The sequence below is a fragment of the Lynx rufus genome, unplaced genomic scaffold (genome assembly GCF_022079265.1).
Source record: "Lynx rufus isolate CCGP_SWC_20201006 ecotype Redwood Valley unplaced genomic scaffold, mLynRuf1.p SCAF_2, whole genome shotgun sequence".
NCBI classification, from domain to species: domain Eukaryota; kingdom Metazoa; phylum Chordata; class Mammalia; order Carnivora; family Felidae; genus Lynx; species Lynx rufus.
In genome coordinates, this window is record NW_025814834.1 from 70,907,575 (window position 1) to 70,920,873 (window position 13,299).

The window sequence follows — 13,299 nt, forward strand, 5'->3', positions numbered from 1 at the left end:
GGAATCTGTAAATGGAAAGTCAGACCAACATACAATAATTTCAGATGTACTTGTAAATGGCTGGGGAGAAAAATCAGGGGGAGGCTAATAAGAATTACATGTTTTCGGAGCGCCTGGGTGGCCCAGTCAGTTGAGCATCTGATTTCAGCTCAGGTCATGATCTCACCATTTGTGAGTTGGTGCCCCACATCCACTGTTGTCAGCACAGAGCCCCCTTCAGACCCTCTGTCCCCCTCTCTGCCCCTCCCCCGCTCACACACATGCACTTTCTCTCAAAAATAAAAACTTAAAAAAAATTTTTTTAATGTTTATTCAATTTTTTGAGAGACACAGAAAGAGTGAGTGTGAGTGGGGCAGAGAGAGTGAGACACACAGAATCTGAAGCAGGCTCCAGGCTCTAAGCTGTCAGCACAGAGCCCAATGGGGGGCTCGAACTCATAAACCGTGAGTGAAATCATAACCTGAGGCAAAGTCGGCCACTTAACCAACTGAGCCACCCAGGTGCCCCCAAAATAAATAAAACATTAAAAAAAAGAATTATATGTTGTCTTCCCTATACATATTCTCATTATTATATTTTGTTTAACAGCTATATGTTAGCTATGGGCAAATATTATCACAAGAGGTTGTGTGTTATAAAAAATAGTATAGGTATATCTACAATTTTTAATCAAATTTCCATTAAAGCCCATAGTTCCATGGGAGCATGTAAAACTATGAGAGAAAAAGTTACAGGGAATTGCCAAAATCCTTCCTATACATGGACACAGATAAAGTGGGTGGTCACATCTAGCCCAACAGGGATTCTTTCTCCATTTCCTTTTTAAAGAGAATTTATAGATTGATACAGGATATCCATTTGTTCTTTTTGTAGATTCTACTTTTATCTACTTGGCATCCATTCATCACAGAACCAAGTATAGTAACTATATTTTCCTATTTTCTATATTACTGGTGCTTTGGCATTTGGGGCCTTATAGGCCCAGGGAGAGATTGCCCCTTTTAGGGCTAGCTAAATCCCAAAGATAATTAACACCTTGCCTACAAACATACTCTTCACATGCAAACTAACCAACCCCAAATCTATACCACCAACTTCCTCCTCATCTAAGTCACCAACAAAACCTAAATCATCTCAGAGCCAAGTACCAGGCGACCAGAGACCGCTTCCAAAAGCCCACAGGAATTATTCAAATTAGACAATTCTAAAGTGTTCACCCTGCCTTGCCTTTCCCAATAAAGGCTCCGGCCTAAACCTGTCCTTGCTCTCCTTCACCTTCCGAAACCTGTCTTCTGCCATCTGACCAAAAGCCATAGCTTCCCCTTGATCCTGCACAGCCCAAGGACTTCCTCTCCATAGACCTGTCAGTATAATGAGGCTTTCCTGAGCTCCCCTGTGTTATTTTGCGTAACTAAAACTTTTGTACCTTTGAGCCACACCTCCTCACGCCCTCTCCTCCCCACCCTCTAGCAACACTCTCTTACTCTCTGCTTCTTGGTGTTTGACTATTTTATTTATTTATTTTTAAATATTTATTTTTGAGAGAGAGACAGACAGAGCACAAGTGGGAGAGGCGAGGAGAGAGAGGGAGACACAGAATCTGAAGCAGGCTCCAGGCTCTGAGCTGTCAGCACAGAGCACTATGCCAGGCTCAAACCCACAAATCGTGAGATCATGACCTGAGCCAAAGTCAGACACTTAAACAATGAGCCACCCAGGCGCCCCAGTGTTCAACTATTTTAGATTCCACATACAAGTGAGATCATGCAGTATTTGTCTTCCTGTGTCTGGCTTATTTCACTTAGCATTATGTCCTCCTCAATTGTTTCTGAGTATTCAATTATTACTTCTGAAAATCAAATGGTCTCTAACTCTCTCAGGCCTAAATCACTCACTGTGAAACGTTAGATGGATTAAGATCCATCTATTCTGATCTTATTGTAACCTCGTTGTTATTTCAAACCGTAGTCCAAAAAGTCCCCAAAATCTTTAATAAATTTTATTTCGTTTAGTTTGTGTCTTTGTTTTTTCTTTGAAGAATGGTCAATAGGAATGGACATTTTTGTTTTCCTCAGGCCCTCCTATGTCTCCTCTTGTGGCCACACCTGACTGACCATCTCCTAAAAGGGCAATACTGAAACTATTGACTTAAAAAGATAATCTGAATTACCTTTGAGTCTTATTTATTTGTACTGATCTTATTCTCCCTTTTACATGGACTGTCTGCACAGACATTATTATCAAAACAGTGCAAAATGTTTCCTAAGCCCATGATTGGCACAGTTTACTATACCTTCCCATGTGGATGGAATCTTTGCTGCATTTCTTAAAAGACAGGAAAGCCTTCTTTACCTCCTCCATTCTCATCTAATAGGGAGGTTGCCATTAAGGTAATTAATGTAACTGAATTAATTAAAATTTTAGATTCATTAAAATATGAGCCATTCATATATTAATGTTTGTATTAAAGTTCAATTGCATTTTGTTAAGCACTCTTGCTTCTTGTTTTCTAAAGATGCAGGTTATTTTTTGAGATAAATATAAATATGTGTTTATAAATTATTGAAACACAATCACCAAATTATTGTTTAATGGAACAATCAGAGATTTAATAAACTTTTAAAGTCTTTTCATTCCCTCTTCAAGATACTTTCTGAACCAAGAGAAACACCAGGAAAGTATATTTTTTCCAAGAAAAACTGCTTCTAATGTCAAAAGTTTCAATGTAACCGTGAAAGGTGGTAGAATTCATTCTAAAATATTTGACCTACTGGAAATCAAGAGAACTGAGATTACTAGATATTTTGCATTGAGATATATCACTAGCCTAAGGAATCAAAGATATAAGCCCTTTTATAATTTATGCCAGATCATGCAACCATCTCTAAATATGGGAGAAATCTGTTTAGATGAGAAAGTCGTATAATTCAGTATTCCTAGTCTGCAAGAGATAATGAAGTTTAAGTATGTTAAAAAGAAATGGTTTTAAATCATAAAAGGGAACAAGTGAAATTATAAGCTACTTAATGTAGTTTTATGAAAGGTTGATCTTTTTAAAGCTGTGTTCAAGATTGAGAATGTTTTAAATGAATACAGTTAGAATTTCCTGAATTATGAGAAAGCTTCATTGATTTTTTAAATGGACAAAGGCGATATTAAGTTCACCGTTTCTGCATTTTTGTCCTCACAAAGATTTGGCAAAATATTATATTACCTTACATCACAGAAATGGTCTGTACTGGAGGTTCCAGCTCCTTTTGTTACACTAGCACTGGTATCTAAAAATTTTCTAATATCGGGCTAAGAGAGTGGATGTTCAGGATTTGTTGTTGTTTAGCTCTTATGATAACCACTTAAATGGATATTTATGTCAAAGACTAAATAGAAAGTACCACTTTACAATACCAAGACAAACATAAAACAATTACTGTTGTATAACTGTTACCAGATTATTTGATTTAAAAGTAGATTAACCTAATCTCCATTCTTAAGAACTAATTATATTTTTCAAGCCACATAAGGAGAAAAAAAAATATTAAATCAGACTTATGAGCCCAGTTCAAACTACCATGCTTTACGTAAGTGACAACCTATTGGAAGGTCTAGAATTCTACTTTTGTCAAGTTTGTCATCTACCAGGATCTTCAGTTACTTCTTGAACATGGCTCTGATGACATGAAAGGTCCTAGATGGTTCAAATAAGAATGACAGTTCTCTTCTTACCAAGTGATAAAGATGAAAGTGCTGTACATAAGAATCATCTTAATACAGCAAATGTAACCTGTGTCTATTATAAACTAATAAACAGGAGCACCTGGGTGGCTCAGTCGGCTAGGAATCCAACTTCGGCTCAAATCATGATCTCACAGTCAGTGAGTTCGAGCCCCACATCGGGCTCTGTGCTGATAGCTCAGAGCCTGGAGCCTGCTTCAGATTCTGTGTTTCCCTCTCTCTCTCTGCCCCTCCCCTGCTCATGCTCTATTCTGTCTCTCAAAAATCAATAAACGTTTGGGGCGCCTGGGTGGCGCAGTCGGTTGAGCGTCCGACTTCAGCCAGGTCACGATCTCGCGGTCCGGGAGTTCGAGCCCCGCGTCAGGCTCTGGGCTGATGGCTCAGAGCCTGGAGCCTGTTTCCGATTCTGTGTCTCTCTCTCTCTCTGCCCCTCCCCCGTTCATGCTCTGTCTCTCTCTGTCCCAAAAAAATAAACGTTAAAAAAAAATAAAATTAAAAAAAAAAAATCAATAAACGTTAAAAAATTTAAAAAAAAAACTAATAAACAGTAGAGCTGAGAAGAAGGATAAAAACATTGAAACACCTTGTGGATTGGACCTCTCCAAACTTCATTCTTAAAAAAAAAAACATTTAAAGAATGTCTGTGGTTTTTGAAGAGGAACGATTTCATGCATTTGAAGATGACTGAAAATTTTCACGGCCAAAAAGGTATCTAGTATGGGTCTGTAATGATGGGGCCAGAGGTTCATATCTTCACTGTATAAAGAAGCCATGCATAAACATAAAAAAGACAGGCTAGTAACCACAAGCAGCATTTTGGTAATAATTTGATAATTTTCCAAATCATTCGACATTCTTCTGAACTGTGATTTAAAAAAAAAACAAAAAAAACACCCCACTTCATAGAGAAACACTACCTATAGCAAAGTTGGAAATGGAATACAGAAGAAAGTGTTAGCAAAATGTTTCCAACTGCCAACATTTTAAAAATACCTGTGAGGCTTCTAGTGAAAATCTAACCTAGTTATACAATCATTCTGGAAAGAATTTTGACAATATTTATAAATGCCTCAAAAATTAGCCTAGTAGTTCCTTAAAGAAATGACCCATCCCAGGGCTGAGGCAGAGAAAATACAAGATGACCCTGGAAAATCTTGTGGGGTCAGATACTAAGGAAGTGCTCAAAAACAAATGAAAGCATGTTGAAAGGACGAGAACCAGTTGAAAGAGCTCCTAATATCCAAAGATTAAACCATCTGAACAATAAAACTGGAATTGACAGTGCTGGGATATGGCCCACAGAGTAAAATAAATATCTCTGAGTCCATACTGAAATAGGCAATTGAATAAATAAATGGAAGAGAAGTGACAGCTCTTCCCTATAGAAAAATCCTAATTTCTGAATGCAGAAAGAATGAAAGAAACAGAAAATCACCATTAGGCAAATACCACAATAATAAATAAATAATAAACAGGAAATAGTAACTGATGAATGCTAAAATTTGTGGGCAAATGATTGAGGAAAAATAGGATATTTGCTATAGTTTCGAGTATCTCCTCCAAGATATTCATTACTACAAAGGGGAAATTTTTAATTTTACAGGTAGAAAACCTAGCAGACACCTCCATAATCAAGGTTAACATACCCAGAAATGACATCATCTATCCCCTGATATAACTCACTGAGAAGGAAATGTCACTTCAGTGGTATTCTTGACAATAAATGCATAACCTCAATCTCATTGAGAAGCTTGGAAACACAAATGGAGAGATAATCTACAAAAAAAAAAATGCCCTGTACACTTCAAGAGTGTCAAGGTCATGAAAGATAGGGGAAGACTGAATAACTCACAAAATGGAGATGATTAAAAAGACATTGAGACACCTGGGTAGCTCAATCAGTTAAGCATCAGACTCAATTTCAGCTCAGGTCATGATCTCACAGTTTATGGGTTTGAACCCCACAGCAGGCTCTGCACTGACAGCGTGGAGCCTGCTTGGGATTCTTCCTCTCCCTGTCTCTCTGCCCTCCCCTGCTCATGCTCTCTTTATAAAAATAAATAAACAAACTTAAAAAAATAAATAAAAGAAAAAGAAGTGATATCTAAACACAAAATGGGATCCTGTAACAGAAAAATGACATATGATACCCTAGTAAATACTGTGGTTTATTTAATAGAATTGTACTAATGTTCATTTCCTAGTTTTGATTGTTAACTCTAATTATGTAAGATGTTAATATTATGGCAAAGCAAATGAAAGGTATATGGGAACTCTTTGTACTATTTTTGCAATTACTGTGTTAAGTGCAAAATTATCTCAAAATAAAAAGCCAAAAAATAACAAAATGAATGTTTTCTTTTATATGTCCTTTTCTATGCTTCTAAACTATGCTAAAAAATAAGTATTAATTTTATAATTAGGAAAAATGAACGTATTATATTTACCAGATATATTATTGGCTTGCATCTTATTACTGTCAAATGGATAAATCAAGTTATTACATAAGAATTATTAAATCAATAATTCATTATCAAATTAATTATGCATATTGGGTATAAAAATCTTTGGTGAAACTATTTTCAATCAAAGAGAAATATTATGCCAATAGTAATAACAACAATGATAGCTATAATTTTTGAGTAATTACTCCAAACACTATAACTCATATATAAAGGTATGTACATAATTATATACATAATTGATTCTCACAAGCCTGCAAGGTAGATGTTACTATTATTGTCATCATTCTTACTTTATAGATAAGAGGAGTGAGGCTTTGAACAGCTGGGAAACTTGCCAAAGCTGGCATACATACTTAATTGGAACAGTTAGAACTGTCTGACTCTAAAGTTTAAGCTCTTGACAATTGAGGTCGACTAGTGTTGCTGCTTAATGTATTACCCACGATATGTTTAAGAAGGACTTGCATGCACTTAGCTCTGTTAGAAAGCAGTACAAAATTCTGTGAAACAATAGACTCTGCTTTTAAGAATCTAGCACTCTAATCAAGGAAACAAGTCATATCTATGTGTATTTATATATGAGTAAAAATAATTTTATATACACATATAAATTACAAAGTGATATGTAATATGTAATCAATGCTAAATGAGTAAAATGAGCACTCAGCAATTTTGTAATCCATTATGATCTATAAAAAATATCCCCATTTTTTTTTTTGCAAGATTTGGTCTTCTAGCATTCCCACAGCTAAAATAACTCAGACATACTATAATTTTTCAGTTAATTTTTTAAGGTAAATATTCTCAAACTTTAGTGTACATGAGAATCACCTAGAGAGTTCTTTATATTGCTTGTTTATTGGCTCCATCCCCTTGATATTCTTCATACTTGAGTAGCAAGGCCCAGAACCTGCATTTTTAATGAGCCCTCCTGATGATTCTGATACAGGTGCTTCTTGAGTGTGAAGTTTCAATAATAATCCCTTTATTTGTAAATAATAATAATAATATCTCCTAGAAATGCTCTGTAAAATTATATAATATCAGTTTTTATAGGTATTTATATCACAACATTATTCATTAATAAAACACAAAGTACATTATATACACTTAACTAACCAATTATACATTAGGTCTAGGTCCTGATGTCTGCATGTTTTTCCATTTTATTACCACAGTCTTGTTTCTGAACAAATCAGAAGACTTTTGATAGGCTTATTCCAAAAGCAGCTTAAATATCAACAGGAAATCACCTCTGTATTTATGAAAGGAGCAGAGTGAATCTAACAAAAATGAAATGTGCTTCATAAGCAGAGCTATGTTTTGATTCCTTCCAGTAGTTATTATATACCTAACTACTTTTTATGGCACCTGCTTTCTGGAATGTGACTAGGTTATCACCTTTGATATCAAAGCCTCATTAGTCAAAAAAAAGTCATTAGGAAGCAATTGCCTTCGCTAAATAATTTTGGTTTCTCAGAATAAGCAAGAATAAGCATAGGTAAAAATAAATGTTGGAGGCACTCCAGCAACCTAACACATTCAATATGCAACGGGAAAATTCTTCTAAAAAATACTTGCTTATTAAATCCTTAGAGCATAATTTTCATGATAAATGATCAAGTATTGATGATACTCTTATGAGGACTTCATCATTAGATCAAAACCATACCAAGTCCTTGGCTGTAATACATTCTCACTCTACCCCCACTAAGTCTGTAGATTAATCTCTATTTCCATTTTCTTGGAAGACTTCTGGAGTCCTAAACTCTTTGAAAATGGCCTAAGTTTAACATAGGAACGCATATATACATGGCATCCAGAAATTTTTGTGTCATTTTGTATACATAGAAGTCCTCACTAAAAAAAAAAAAAAAAAAACAAACTACAAAACATTGCCATAAGAAATTAAAGATCTAAATACGTCAAGAGACAGTCCACGTACATGTTTTGGAAGACTCAGTATTGCCAAGATGGCAATTCTACCCAAATTGATCTGTAAATTTAAAACAATCCCTATCAAAATTTTTTCAGGGTTTTTGTAGAAATCAATAAGTAGATCCTAAAATTAAAAGGACCTAAAATAGCCAAAACAATTTAGAAAAAGAATAAAGTGGAAGGACTTATAATACTTGATACCAAATTTTACTATAAAGTCTCAATAATAAGACAATGTAGTATTAGGGTAAAGAAACACACATAGATTAACAGAACAGAACTTAGAGCCCAGAAAAAGTGACCTTCTATTGATAATCAATTTACTTTCAACAAAGCTGCCAAGAAAATCCAATGGAAAAAAAGGTGGCCTTTTTCACAAATGGTGCTTGAGCAATTAGATATCTATATGCAAAGAATTTAGACTCTTACTCACACCATACACAAAAATTAACTCAAAATAGATCATTGATCTACATGTAAGAACCAAAACTATAAAACTCCTAGGAAAAAACATACGAAGAAAACTCTTCATGAGCTTGGTTTAGGCAGAGTTCTTAGATTCAACACCAAAAGCACAATTGATAAAAGAAAAAATTGATAAATTGCACTTTGTCAAAATTAAAAACTTCTGTATTCCAAAAGTCATCAAGAAAGTTAAGGCCAGACAGAAAATATTTGCAAATCATATTTCTGACAAAAAAGTTATATCCAATATATGTACTATATATATATAAAACTCTTACAAGACAACAAATATCAATTTGAAAATGGACAAAATATTTTAATCAACATTTCGTAAAAGAATATATACACATGGCTAATAAGCACATAAAAAGATGTCCAACATCATTAGTGCTATAGACCAAATGTGTTTCCCCAAACACATACTCCAAATTAGTAGATTGAAACCTAACCCCCAAAGTGATGGTATTAGAAGATGGGGCCTTTCTGGGGCACCTGGGTGTCTCAGCTGGTTAAGTGGCCGACTCCTCGGATAGGCTCAGGTCATGATCTCACAGTTTGTGAGATCAAGCCCAGCACTGGGCTCCTCACTGACAGTGTGGAGCCCCCTTGGAATTCTCTTTCTCCCTGTCTCTCTGTCCCTCCCTGACTCACACATGCACAAGCTCTCTCTCACTCTCTCTCAAAATAAATAAACAAACTTGAAGAAGAAGAAGAAGAAGAAGAAGAAGAAGAAGAAGAAGAAGAAGAAGAGTCTTTGGGAAATTATTGGGGCTTTTGTAAAAGAGGGCCCCAGGTAGCTCCCCTTTCCATCTGCCATCTGAGAACATAGCTGAAAGATGGCTATCTATTAACCGGAAATGGGCTCTCATCAGATACCAAACATACCACTCATTGATTTTGTACTTCCCAGCTTCCAAAGATGCACAAAATAAATTTTTGTTGTTAATAAGCCATCCAGTCTATGATATTTTGTTATAGTAACACAAATGGACTAAGAAAGTAAGTCATTATGAGATTGCAAATCAAAATCACAACAGCATACCATTTTATACTCATTAAAATGACTATTCAAAAAGACAGTATCAAGTGTTGGCAAAAATGTGGAGAAACCTAAACCCTTCTATTATGGTAGAGCTGGTACCTGCGAAATGGCACAGTCTCACTGAAAAAGAGTCCATTTCTTTGAACATTATATATAAACTTACTATATGATCCAATAATTCCACTCATAGGACTCTACCCAAGAGAAGTGTAAATATATGCCCACATGGAAACAATTATAAATGAAAATTTATAATAGCACCATATATAAGAACCAAAAGTTAGAAACTATACAAATGACTAAAGTCTCAATAAACAAAAGTTCTGCTAGCCATATAATGTAATACTTTCCAGCAATAAAAAGGAACAAACTTCTGATAAATGCTACAATATGAATAGATCTCAAGAATGTTTCACTTAAGTGAAAATAGCCAGATGCAAAAGACTGTCTATTGTACAATTCCACTTATACTAAATGTCCAGAAAAGGCAAATTTACAGAGACAAAAAGGAAACAGCAAAATGTAGATTAATTATTGCCTAGGGTCAAAAGTGTATATTGACTACACGTGGACTGGAGAAAGCTTTTTGGGACAATGAAATGTTCTAAAACTGGATTGCAGTGATGGTTGCTCAGTTCTATAAATTTACTGAAAATCACTGAATTGTACACTTGCAACAGGAGAATTTTATGACATGTAAATTATATATATATGGTGCATTTATTATGATATGTAAAAAATCTCCTTAAGCATCATAAGATCTTAAAAGAAACATACTTTGAAAATCAGTATAATATGATTGATAATTAATCTGTTTCCTTTGGATTTTGACTTATTATACCATACAGTAACATAATACTGTATGAGGCTAAACCAACAATGACCTTTAAAAAATGTTGGTCACACAAAATGAGGTATAATGGGGAAAAAAGTATTTTCCTAGAAATTTAGTTGTTTTGATGTTCCTTATGCTAAAATTTAATGTATAACAAGAGAAAGTTCAGAAAAATGATCTGGAGAAAAAAAATAACAATTTGACCCAAGTGAAATAGTTCTCTTCCTCTCTCGTACATAGGATATGCTATATACTCTCTTAACTCAGCTTTGAGGATATATTCCCAAAGACCTCTAGGTCTGCAAATAGTTCAGTGAAACCCTGACTAGCACTGTCTTCACAAAAAGAATACATTTTGTGGTAGACATGATCTAGGGTGTGTGTGTGTTTGTGTGTGTGTGTTGTGAATCTTCATGAATTTTTCATTTGCTCTTTTCTTGATTTATATAAATAGGACTGATATAAGAATTGTTTAGATCCTCAACTTTTTCTCTGTTAGTGATAAAGGTTAAATAACTTGCCTATTTTTTTGCAATACTTTTTAGGTAAAATTCACCATTTTGCAGTATACAATTTAGTATAATTCACAATGTTATGTAACCATCACACCACTATGTAACTCCAAAATATTTCCATCACTGAAAACAAACAAACAAAAAAACAATAGATGTTAGCAATCACTCCCCCAATTCTGCCCCAGGCCTTGGCAACCACTAATCTACTTTAGTCTCTAAGGATTTTCCTATTCTGAATAGGAATTGTTTACCATAAACAATACTTGTAGGCTTTAGATTCTACCACTCATTAGCAACCTTGGCATCCCATATGTACATTTTATTTTTATAGTCACTCACCGTTGTAGAGTAAAACTTCAAGTCATAAAGGGGAAAATGAGGATTTCTTATACTGCATTTTGCTTCCTACATATTACTATGTGAGTATGTTTTTTTAAATTAGTACTATAATCTAAATCACCATTTAAATAAAATATAAATACCAATATTACTTAGCCAACTTACATATTCTTTTCATTACTTTGATATTTTAGTCCCCCTTTCCCTCATTTAATAACATAGAAGATTTTTCATAAGGTTCTTTTCACAAATAAAGCAATAAACTGGGCCATTTGGGAATCTAGAATTACCATTTTAAAAGGAGCTCTATTCCACCAATAAATTACCTTTAAAAAGTGATCTTTACTCTAGTTCCATACCTCAGGGCAGTTTTACAAGCAAGTTCAACTTAAAATTAGCTCCTTTTAGGACATCAGAATTTTATAAGGGATCCAACATGGAACCACTAAAATATCACCCAAGATTAAATGGCATGAGATAGAAATACTTGTTATAAAACTACTCTCCTTGAAGTCTCTTCCGTGGTCTAGTAATTTACTCCTAGAAGCAAACTCAACACTCAGTGTCAAGGACAAATTTGAAGTCCTATGCAGTCCTAAATTCCTGGCTTCATACTTTCAAAAGATTAATTCCATCTTTACTAAAGGGATACCACCCTCATTACTATCACAAATCATCTTCATATTTACCCATCTCAAACAACTTACGACAATGATTATTTGAAGAGAAAATAGCAGTTTTTCTCTAAAAGCTAAATTGAGCGATATCTCTAGACTAGCTAGAGACTGTGAGCACCATGTGGACAGGGTTTTTGTCTATCTTGTTCATTGCTATATTCTCAGCCCCACGAACATGTTCGGCCAAAAGTAGGCTTTTAATAAATGAAGGAATCTTCTGAACACGGCTTGATCCATAGCTTCAGATGTATCAGTCAGGTGCTATCAAAGCCAGACTATACTCTGAGCCTAGAAGAGCTGAATGTCCTAACCCTTAGAGTGATGAGGGCCAATAAATGCTATGATGCCTTGTTCAGCAAAAGAAAATTATCTGTAAAGCTCCCTAAGGAGGACTGAGAAAAAAAGGAAACATGTCAGGACCTCCTTCACTCACACCCTTAAAATGTACTTTATATACACTAAAGTGAAGGTAAACCTTGGAAGCTTAAAAAGAAACTTTTACTCCCTTTCCTCCCTATTAGCAGCTAACTTTTATTGAGCACTTACTAAATGACAGATATTTCACATAAGTTATTTGATTCACTCTTCTCAAAACCCAAGACATATGTACCATTCCCTTCCCATTTTTCAGTTGAAGAAACTGAGGCTTATCACTTCCCCGGGATCATAAAGCATGTAAATAGCAGTGCTGTGACCTACCAGACTGTGTTTTTAAATATTATGCCATATTGCCATTTACATAATTATTTGCAAAGTCATCTGATTAATTTTCTAAAGCAGAGTCAAAAGCTATTTCTTCCTCCCTCTTCCAAGTATAAAAACTCCAGTCCAGGATCTGATTATGATAAGCCTGATTAATAATGTAATGTAAAAAAAAAGAAAATAGTGCTTTTCTTTCTGAACTAGTTTTAGAAGACCTATATTCCAGTGCTGGCTTCAATACTCTGTGACCTTAGACAAGTTATTCCAAGTCCCTATGCCTCAATTTCTCGTTTATAAAATTAAAATAATAAAATCTGCTTTACTTAAAATGACTGCTTTGAAAACTAAAAAACAAGTCATAAAAGCAATTGAAGCTGAAAATACTATAGAAGTATAAAAGTAGGCCAGTAATTCAGCATCCATTCTAGCCTCTCAAGTTTATTTTTCATATAATCAACTGCTAACATGATCTTCTTTTGCCATTAAACTATGTAACTATGTAACTATTCTGTACTGGCCATTATCCACATAAAATGCAACCTTTGACTCCTCAAAAATTTCCATCAGACTGATGATAGACCTTGTTTT